The sequence below is a fragment of the Hydra vulgaris genome, chromosome 08 (genome assembly GCF_038396675.1).
Source record: "Hydra vulgaris chromosome 08, alternate assembly HydraT2T_AEP".
In the NCBI taxonomy this organism is placed as follows: Eukaryota; Metazoa; Cnidaria; class Hydrozoa; order Anthoathecata; family Hydridae; genus Hydra; species Hydra vulgaris.
The window spans coordinates 20,282,598-20,294,301 of NC_088927.1; the positions used below are offsets into that span (position 1 = coordinate 20,282,598).

At 32.3% G+C, this 11,704-nt stretch overlaps 1 non-coding gene across 1 annotated transcript; it reads left to right on the forward strand.

Annotated features, from left to right (window-relative positions):
* The first annotated feature begins 9,100 nt into the window (after positions 1 to 9,100).
* Positions 9,101 to 9,298, forward strand: LOC136084440 (U2 spliceosomal RNA). Its single transcript, XR_010640562.1, has one exon. It is a non-coding gene; the product is annotated as a U2 spliceosomal RNA (small nuclear RNA).
* Positions 9,299 to 11,704: the final 2,406 nt, after the last annotated feature.

The following is an 11,704-nucleotide window of genomic DNA, read 5'->3' on the forward strand; positions in this document are numbered from 1 at the left end:
TATAAATTTTTTTGTTAACTTTTGTAGTTAATTTTTTGTAGTTAATTTTTAATGTTATACCTTTGTTTTTTATATTTCTTAGTTTTAAAGCTGATGAATAATATATATATATATATATATATATTTTTTAATAATATATATATTTATATATATTATTTTTTTTTTTTTTTGAAAATTTTATATAAATTTTTTTGTTAATTTTTGTAGTTATTTTTTTGTAGTTAATTTTTAATGTTATACCTTTGTTTTTTATATTTCTTAGTTTAAAGCTGTTGGATAATATATATATATATATATATATATATATATATATATATATATATATATATATATATATATATATATATATATATATATATATATATATATATATATATATATATATATATATATATATATATATATATATATATATATATATATATATATGTTAAGTTTTTTTTTTTTTTTTTAAATTTTATATTTTTATTTTAAGTTTTTTAAATGTGTTTTTATTTTTTGATATAATATTTATAGTTTTAATTTTTGGAGTCTTACTTTTGTTTTTTGTATTAAATTTAAGTCCAGTCTTCATGATTGTATGAAGAATTATTTTGGATTTGTGTATTGCTTTTAGTATAATCCCTTGGTAGTCCGACGGGTAATTTATTTGCTTTGTTTCTTTTTATTTTTCTTTCGAATTTACTCTGATCATATTATGCTTTTTTGTATGCCTTAAATATTAATAGTTCATCTTCCGAGCATTTTGTTTTGTCAAAGCCGTAGAAAAAATTTAAGTTGTAAACATGTCTCCCAGTATAATCTAAGCGAAGATATTCTGAGGGAAGTTCGATTTGTTTTTCTAGTTCTTCTATGTTTACTTCATTTATGACGTTGTCGTTATGAGGTTCGATTTTGCTTTCAATATTATTATTGTTAAAACTTTGACTTTCTTCCATGTGATTTTCTGTTTCTTGTGTTTTAGAATTTGTTTCAGATGATTGTGGTATTTGTTCGGTAGTCTTTTCTTTTGTTTTATTTAAGTTATTTGTATCGTTGTTTAAAATTTGGTTTTCGACAGAGTTTTGGCGTATCACCATAGGGGCTTCTGATTCTTGTGGTTTAGAAAATTTAATTGTTGGTTCAGGTATTTCTTCCGATGTTTCTGGTTCATTGGTTTCCGTTACTTTTTTTCTAGGTTCTTCGGTCACATCTATAAAGTTTTCTTTTGGTTTTAGGTTATCTTCTTTGTTTTGTCCGGTATAGATTATCCTGATGTTATATCCGCAGAGTTTTAAAGATCTTGGTATTGGTTTATTTAGTTGATTCATCATAGCAACTAGAATTCCTGTATAGTAGGATGTTCCGTTTTTGGGCGTTTTGCGATATACTGCTGTTGTGTGTATATGTTTCCCATATCCGAGTTGCTCAAGAGCCAACCCAACAGGTAAATACTTTTTTTCGAGAGGCAAACCGATTACCGATACTGCAACTCGTTTGCATAAGTTTCTAGTTGGGGTAGAATTATAAAAATAGTGGGTTACACCATTAATTAAAAGTCCATTTTCAAGGATCAACGATTTCGACTTGACAGTTTTCATGACGAGTTCGACCATTGTCCCTTTACGGATAATTTGCAGGCCTTCCAGATCATGATCTAAATTGGCGTTTTCAAGAGCGATTAAAATGTTAGGTACAGTAATGTTTTCTGTTATTTCACACAAAAAGGTTCTTTTCAATGTGCTAAATTTATTAGACAATATTGAGTTAGAATTAGTTGCTGTAGCTTCAGCATAGCTTTTATTAGAGACATTGAAGTCTATTTCGGTTTTCGATCTTTCCATATTAAGATTATATTATAGCGTGGTCAGGGTTTGACGATTTGGTGTTTTCCTACAACGCTCGTATCTTACACATACTCAATCTTCTCTACTCATATGTTGTTTTTAAAACAACTAAAGGCCCGTACAAACTAAAGTTGCCTTACAGCATCCCGTTGTAGGAAGAAGGTAAAAACACTTAAGACACACGAACTACTCAACGATTGCCTTACAGGCAACTTTAAAAAAACAAACTAAAGTTGCCTTACAGGCAACCCGTTGCAGGAAAACGGAAAGAAAAAACACAGGGACTAAAAAGTTTCAGTATGTGTTTTTTACTAACTTTTTTTTTTTTTTTTTTTTTTTTTTTTTTTTATTACAAAATTATAAATATATACAATTTTTTAATATTATTAACTAATTTATTTTATGTTTTTACAATATATGTTGTTACAATATAGCGTAAATATATACATTTTTTGTTTTTTAAATTTTATTACATAATTTTTGTATTTTTAATTTTTAATTTTTTTGTGTTTTTTGATTTTATATTTTTTTGTGTTTTTTGGTTTTATATTTTTTTGTATTTTTTTGTATTTTCTTTTTTTGCCGTTGTGCGGAGAGAAATCAAGAGTTCAGATTAGGTAAAAAGAAGAAAGAAGATTCAAAATAGATTAAGGAGAGGTTCATAAGGTAAAAGAAAGATTTATATCCAAAAAAATTAAAAAAACGAAATTCCGGGACTTTAACATAAACATTTCGTTACGAACACTATAGATAAAAAAAATTTATGTTTTAAAATAATATTTCATATAATAAGGTCTGGCAGTGATTTGCTAAATTTATATAATAATAAGTTTGTTGTATAACATAAAAAAAAGTGCAAGAGGGAAGAAAGTCTTTCCTAAATATACCACGAGCCGTTGTTTTATTTCAGCTCATATGTTTAGTTTCAGATTTCCATTCTCTACTTGGCAGAAAACATTTTTTAAACAAAAATACTCACAGGAAATGTCCGCGGTGTTTCTGCGGACATGACAATTATATTTTAAGATAATAATATTCCTGATGTTCCTGATTATTACCCTGATAACTGCCATTGGGTCAATTTTTTTGTTACTAAACATGTGGTGACATCAACTGTTCCATATTGCACTCATTATGGTTTGAGTGAGTGTCAACAGCAGATGCGAAGTGGGGTTTTTCTCCGATAAACTCGCTGTTTCAATCGAGAAAATCGAATTTATCGGAGAAAAGTTGTTTCGGGATGTCAAGGAGTTATATACATGTTTAAAATATTCCAAAATTTCGACAGAAGGAGGACAGTAGGCAAAGATATGCATGTTGTCCTCGATTTTACCACAAGTTTTGCATTTGTTATTTTTGACAATCTGTTGCCTTGTGCTTTTGGCTAGCAAGGCCGCAGAAGGTAAACTGTTGTGTAAGAAACGAAAGAGGATGTTTTGAGTCGGTCCGCATGCGTGGGAGGTGAAGTTTTTTTTCCAAATTTGGGTCCACGGCATTGTTGTTTTTGTTGAACTGTTCCAAAAAAGTTCTGCTGGTACGACTGTCTTTTTGTTTTTTGCCACTTCTAAGTAAAAATTTTTTGTTGTTCTTAGGGGGATGTTAAAAAGGGACTCGTTTTTGCCTAATATTTCTATTGTTGTTTTGTAGTACTGAGACGTTTTGTTGTCCCAGTGTTTTGGAAAATTGTTCCGCTTTAAAAAGTTTTAGCTTAGGTTTTGGTTCGTAAATTTTATAAGTGAACTCGCCAACCAATACTTTGAAAAGTAGTAAGAATCGTGAGCTTTGTCCTCTTCGCATTCTTTCAGTTGAAAGAGTGTTTTGAGGCGAAGTGCAAGACTTTGCTCCTTCGGTGATAAAATTCCAAGACCCCCGCTTTTGACGGGTAAAAAAAGTGTCTCTCTCTTGACCGGATTGTAATTGGTCTTTTGCCACAGATTTTCGAAAATGGCTCTGTGCAGACGTTCTATTACCCATTCGGGAACGGGCAGCACGTTTGCCAGAAACCATACTTTTGACATTGCTAACGTATTTATCAACATAGTCTTTCCCCTAAGTGACAAAGTACGTAGTCCCAGAAACTTGAGTTTTTTCTCTATTTTGTTTAGAGTTACTAACTAGTTGAAATTGGTAGTATCGCTCAGTCTGGTGTAAAAAGTAACACCTAAAATTTTGAAACCGGTGTTGTTGTTCCACTCTATGCCGTCCAATTCCGGGTACATTTTGGGATCAAAACCCCCAAGGACGAGACCCTTGGTTTTTGAGGCATTGATCACTGAACCACTTGCTTTTTCAAACAGTTTTACTTTTTCGAAGAAACAACGGACTGATTTTACGTCCCTGGCAAAAAAGTTCGAATAGTCTGCGTACTGCTGTATTTTAAGGGGTTTTGGTGTACCTGGTAGCGGGAAACCCTCTATTCTGCCATCTGCTCTGATCACCAAAGCGAGAGCTTCGGCGACAAAAACATACAGCAAGAGAGAGAGGGGATCATCCTGTCTAACTCCCCTTTCCGTAGGGAAGGAGGCTGACAGGAAACCGCAATTCAGAACAGATGCCGAAACTTCTGAATATAAGGTGTTAACAAAAGATACAAAATTTTCTCCGAGATTGAATTTTCGGAGAATCTGTAGCAGAAACGCACGATCGACTTTATCAAACGCCTTTTCTTGATCTATTGACAAAATGAAACTAGGTAGATTTTTAAATTGCGCGTAATCTATAAGATCACGGACTAAATGTAAATTTGAGAATATTGTTCTACCTGGGATTCTGCAAGTTTGATTTGGTTCTATAATTTTCCCCATTACTTTTGCAAGTCTTAGGGCCAGCGCTTTTGTGATTATTTTGTAATCTACGCCGATTAGGGATATGGGCCTCCAGTTTTTGCATTCGGTAAGATCTCCTTGTTTGGGGATCAGTGAAATAATAGATTTTTTCATAGAGTGGCTGGTGTTTTTTTCTACGAAAAGTATTTCGTGGGCAAGTTCTTCAAAATCTTTTTCTAAAATGTGCCAAAAGGTTTTATAAAATTCAGCTGGAAGTCCGTCATAGCCCGGAGATTTTCCGTTTTCAAATTTAAAAAGGGCTTCTTTTAGTTCGGCGACGGACAGGCGGGTGTTTAAAAATTGATTTTCATCATCACTTAAACGTTTAGTGATGTGTGACAAGACATAGTTTTGGCTGTCTTTGCATAAACTAGTTTTGGTGTAAATGTTTTTGTAATATGAAACTAGGGAGTTTAGTATTTCACCAGGTTCACTCGTCAATGTGCCGTCATTCTTGCGAATTTCGGTAATTGACTTGTTCCGCTGTTGAACTTTTTCCAAATTATACAAAAATTTTGAAGGTTTTTCTCCTTTTTCGATTAGTTTTTGTTTCGTGCGAATAAACGCTCCGGGAAACTGGAGCAAGAAAAGAGCATCGCGTTTTTCTTTGATGCTTTCTAAATTCGGGTTAGCGTTTTGTCGCTCCCGTTGGATTTCGTTTTCAATCCTTTTGATATTTTTTTTGTTTTTCGCACTTTCCTGTATCGATATGTGTTGTAATTCAGCCCTAACAAAAAGTTTGCAGTCGTTCTACCATTTTAAAATTGACGTATAGGACCGTTTTCTTGTTTGCCAATCTCGAATTAAGAGCTCAATTTTTTGCCTATGTACCTCTATTTCCAAAAGGGAGCAGTTTAATTTCCAGTATCCTGGTCCTCTCCTGGTTTTACTAAAATTGACAGTTGTTGACACGAACTCGTGGTCGGAAAAAGTGTTGGTGAGAATTTTGTTGTATGTTGTTTTTTTAGCGACTTTATCAGGGCAGTAGAATCTGTCGAGTCTACATTTGACCGTCTGATTGCGCCATGTGAATTCTCTTTTGTAGGGAAATTTGTAACGATAGACATCTACGAGGTTATACTTACCTTGGAAGGACCCCGAGTTCAGCAATGCCGTAGGTGTGATATTTAGCGTTGTTTGTGCCCTCTGTGTCAAGAGGCAGGCTTTCGACCATGTTGAAATCTCCGGCTATCAGGACGGGTAGTCCTGTGTCCTGCAAGAAATCTCCAAGGTCGCCAAAAAAGAGGCGCCTTTCTCTCGGCACATTGGGCGCGTAAATATTCAGCACCTGCATTTCGTGTTCATCAATTTTTATCATGACATTTAATATTCTTCCGTTGTTGTCCCTTTTTAGTTCGTTCAAAGACACATTGGATTTGGAGAGTATCGCCACCCCACAACAGTTATGACTCGGACCTGAGTTCCAAATAGACTCGCCAGTCCATTCGTCACTCCACTGTTTAACAGTGGACGGTCCGGATTTTGTTTCCTGAAGGAGGATAAGATCGAAGGTGGATTTTTTGAGAAACCCAAAAAAACTATTGCGTTTTTCTTGATCGTTTAGACCGTTTATGTTGCACGTTAAAATATTAATAGCCATGATGGAGAGGATCAGGTTTCCTAATTTGAAAACTCGTGTACCTTAAACATGAATATAATAATTTTACAACCTGACATAAAAAACACAAACATAAAAACCTTAACCTTATAGCACGAGTTTTCGTTTGAACTGACGTAATACGACCAATAGGATTCACTGGACCATAACATTCCACAAAAAAGCGCGAACTACAACAATACGAATTACGACAGCTTAAGCGTTTATTCAAAAATGTGACATGCATAATTAATGAGTAAAGAAATAGAACGAAGAAAATTCGAAAGAAAGGAATTTTTGTAGAAAGAAAAAATAAAAGTTTAGAACAAAAAAGTTCGGAAAAAAAAACATAGTTGAGAACAAATCGAAACGAAAAAATTGAAAGTAAAAAAATAAGTAGAGAAAATTTTCTTACGATTTCTTTTTCGCACAGGACTGGCTTTCGTATTCCTCATTAATAACTAAAATGTCAGCCTCATCTTCGCCAAAGTCCAGATCTCTTCTTTGGCGTAATAGTTCATCCTCTACGTCCATCTCTTCTGTAGTTTCCGGTATCGTGGTGTCCCTGCTCAAAACTGTAGTATTTGTGACTTTTTTATGGGGTTCACCCTCCGACTTTCGCAGTCTTTTCATGGTTGACTGGGTAGATTTTATCGATGTGGTTTTTGTATTTAATGTAACTTCGTTACTTTTCGAGGCTTCATGAGCGGTGATGTCGACGCTACAATCGTTTTTATCACTGTTTACGCAATCTATGTTATTGCTTTCTTTTTCCTTGTTGTTTACTTCAGTTGGTTCGACAAATTTTGGTTCGGTGGGTGAAACTATTGGATTTGTTTTAGGAGTGTTGTTTTCGGGTTGACCGACATGCTTGTATCTAAGAACCAGCCCGTCCACGTTTTGGTAACGAGGAAGGGGATTCTGCGAAGGGAAACCAGTGAAAATATCTTCACCTTGAACTTTGACTTTCTGAAGGTAAAAAGCGTCGAATTCGCCTCTGCCAGTTGCTAGATGTTTTCCTAGTAAGCTAAAAGCACTTTGGCAACCATTTCGTAGTACACCAATCGGGATGTTTTGCACAAGGACATGTACCTTACGAACGAACTTTTGTGAGAATTGTAGCGTGCAACCTTTAATTTCGATTTCACTGTTTAAAAATAGCTCTACTGAAGAATTATTGATTACTGCAAATTCAATGAGCTTATTCGAGTAATGTCTCGTTACACCCCAGACGCATGCTAACAGTTTTTTCTCTGATAACGCAAATAAAAAATCGTTAACACTGAAATTGAGGTCTCCATATCTGCAGACCAACACATTGGAATTATCACTCGTTGAATTACTTTTAAAAATACCAAGCTGGGTTTTAACTTGAGTTGTCGAAGCCGACACAGCTAATGAACTTGCGTAACTCTTAGACATGGCAACTCCGTGGTGCATACCTTATTAACACAAATACTGAAGTAGTTTAGATGTGTTTTTTTCCGTTTTTTTACTAACTACGTTACAGTAATTGTAACAAAAGCCTACTGTATTACACCTAATATAACATTCAGAATATGAGAGATTGTCAAAATTGATATTATAAACACATTTTTGATTGTGTGGTAATAAAAACAAAAGAAATGTTGCTTTAGTATATATATATATATATATATATATATATATATATATATATATATATATATATATATATATATATATATATACTAAATGAACGACTCCTAATTAGAAATTCATTTATACAGTAAAACTTTTTTTGACAAAATAAATAAATTTAGCGGCAAAACACCTCGAATAATGCCCCAAATTGTCCCCAAATTATTTAACTTTAAGCGCAACGTAAATCTCAATATTTTGTAAAAAAAAAAATGCTAATATGATTATAATGGTCCAATTTTTTTTTTAGATTATTGTGTGTTCTGGTTTTTTCGTATTTGTTGTTTAAAATAAAATAAAGTTTCGCAAAATTCAATTAAAAAAAATAAAACTTTATTGCGTATTTGCCCATAGTTATTTTTTTCCTAAATCTTTTTTTTTAACTTAAACAACAATTATGAAAAAACTGGAATACATAGCAATCTAAAAAAAATTTAGGTCATTATCACATAAGAAATTTTGTTTTCAGAAAATATTGAGATTTACCTTGCGCTCAATGCCAAGTAATTTGGAAACAATTTAGCACATTTTCCATGGTTTTTTGCTGCTTGAGTACAAGGTAAATGTCAATTATTTTAAAATTTTTTTTTTTGTAATCGTATTTTTTTCATATTTGCTCCATATTGGCTTTCTTGTGTATTTTCGTTTTATAATAAAAATTTTTTTGAACACCCCTAATGTCTAGCTTAAAAGCCGAAAAATTCAAGCATAATTTTAACTATCATTGCTAATTGTATATGTATAAATGTATTATAAGTGCCATGATTTTTTTTTAATTGATATTTATAAGTTAAAAAAAACCATACTGGTGTTTTTTTAAACTTTTAACAATATACAAAAAATTAGTTTTAATTTTTTTTTATAACAAATTTGTCACGAAAACAGCGTTTCGATTCGCGGAGTTGCAATTAACTAACTGCAACTTTGCGATTCGAATTTTTAACAAAAAAATATTTTTCTAAAACTTTTTTTAGTTATTTATGTCTTGACAAATGCATCGTTGAATACCATAACTCATAAATGAATTACAGTATTTAACAAATTTGTTGAATTAACAATAGTGTAAATGCCCTGAATACATTTGTCCAAAAAAAACTAACCTACAAGCAATCTAATTCCTTATATATATTATTTTTACTGTATCGATGTGGTTAGTGATGTTACGTTTTAAATAAAATTTAATTCGCGAATTTAACGCTTCTCGGCCTAATGGCTAAGATCAGGTGTAGTATCTGTTCTTGATTTTAGTTTATTTGGACGAGCTAGTGATCCTGACGCTTATAAAAGAGGTCTACTGGCCTTTAAAGAGTTTTGTATTTTTACCTTGCTCCGTCCACGGGTTGTTAAGGAGAGTGTATTTAAAGTCTACTGGCTTTAAGTGTGTAAAGAGTGACTAAGAGTTTATAGAGGTCGTAGACCTCAGTGTGTGCTTTTTAGAGTGACTGTGAGTATAGTAGTTCAGTTTAGGCTTCATATAGAGGTCGACTGGCTATTGAGTGACACGTGAGTTTAATAGAGCGACTTAGAACTTATTATATGCGTTTAGTATTATACCATGTTAATAATAGAACCAAAACAAACCATGGAAATAGATACTGAAACAATAGCTGTTCCAACGCCTTCTAAAAGTTATGCACAAGCTGCAAGTAACATCTCTGCACATAATGCAATAAATTATAACATAATAAGCGACAATAACGCGCTTATAAACACCATTTCATGCAAACCAAATACTAAATATAGTGATTTTGACATACTATCAGCTATCGAAGATGCTGGTTATGACCAGTACCTTTACGGATTTTAACAAATACGCAATGGCTCTACTATTGAAATCGTCATGAAATCGAACGAAGCCAAACAAACGCTCTTCGATAAAGGCCTAATAATAAATGGTGTAAGACATTAATTTTATAACTCAACCCCGACTAGAAACATTAGTAAAAGGGTTACTATCTCTATCCTTAGTCTACCTATAGAAAAAAGTGGCTTTCCTGCCGGTAAGGTCCTGGAAGAGCTAGGGTACGGCAAGCATGTAACAACTAGACCCATCATCAAACGAACACCTAAAAGAAAGACTCCATATTACTCAGGTATTATAGTTGCAGGTATGGAAAGCATAATTAAACCAGTTCCTAGATTAATTAATTTGAAAGGATACGATGTTAGGGCAATTTATACCGGACAGGAAGACACAGGAATTCAAGTTCATAACACAACTAAGACACCTAGAGCACCACCTTTAGATATTCCTAATGAAGTAACAACAAATCAAAACGAAGAAGTTCGAAATGAAAAACATGCAAAGGAAGCCATCGAAACTAACGAAAATATACAAATAAAGATAACAAAACCAACAACAGCACCAACATTAAAATTAGAACAAAATAAAAATCTGAAACCCAAAGAGAAAGAAAACATATATGACAATGATGAAGAAGTAGACGAAATTGAGGATGAAATAGATAGTGTCAATGATAAGGGAAATGAAGATAAGGATAATGAAAATGAAGAAGAAGATGAAGCTGATGATGAACAAGACGAAGAGGGAGACCAAGACGAAGACGAAGAGGGAGAAAGCGAAGACGAAAATGATAAAAACAACGATGAAGGAGATGATAGCGATGGGAATGAAAGTGAAGATAGTAAAAGTGAAGACAACGATAGTGAAGAAAATGAATTGGAGAGCGTTGGGAATGAAAGTGACATTAGCAAAACCGAAGAAAACGATATTAAAGAAAACGATGATGATATTGAAGAGAATTTTAGTAATGAAGACAAAGAAGCTAAGGCATGTATTATGGAAAACGAAATTAAGAAATACAAATTTAAAGAGGACGAAACCATTAACACAATAGACATACCAAAAGAGTTTTACCATCTGTCCCATATTGAAAAGGTTGACTATAATTGGAGACAATTCAAAAACTTCGATAGACTTAATTGCACTAAAGATGAATTAAATAAATTTAAAGCTTTTAAAAAGCTTGAGTGGGACCAATATGAATTAGCGAGGGAAACTTATAATAACATCGATGAAAAAATTAAAAACCAATTAATACCTTATGACTTTAAAGGAATGGATTCCTGGGATATGTATGCCTACAATATGAAGGAATTCAAATATTATGATAAAACAACTGTAAGCGCTCACAAAAGAATTAGATACACTGTATGCAGAAAAACTGAATGGGAACAGCGAAGAAGGGAATACTCTGTACTTGATGAAGACCATGTAAAAAAGCAGGAGGAGCGTAACATCAAAAAACAAATTTATCAAAAAAGAAAACAGAAGTTAATATCACTAACACCAGACTTTAAAGTTATACAAAACCAAAAGATTTTTAAAAATTCATAAAAAAGTTTTTGATTAAAAAAAAAAAAAAAAAAAAAAAAACACTATTATAATAATATTAATTCAATATATAAAGTTAAGTTGACATTTAGAATAAGTCACATCTTAGAGTGACTTGCCGTAAAACCAGACAACCAACAAAGAAAAAAAATATATAAACATCCAAAAACAAACAATAAAGAAAAAAATATATATATAAACACATATAATATCAAAAATAAATTCCAAAAACTAAAATAAAAATTATAAACTATACTAACAACCAAACATATTTATTTATTTACCTTAAAAATATAAATATCTTTAAAAGAAGTGCTTCTTAGTTTTAACTTTGTAGCTATAATAAAAAACCTTTAATTAGGTTATAAAAGAAAATAACACTTCCAAATAAAATAAAAAAAAAAACTATCTTCTAGGACCCTGTATAAGCCTGGTATCAGCT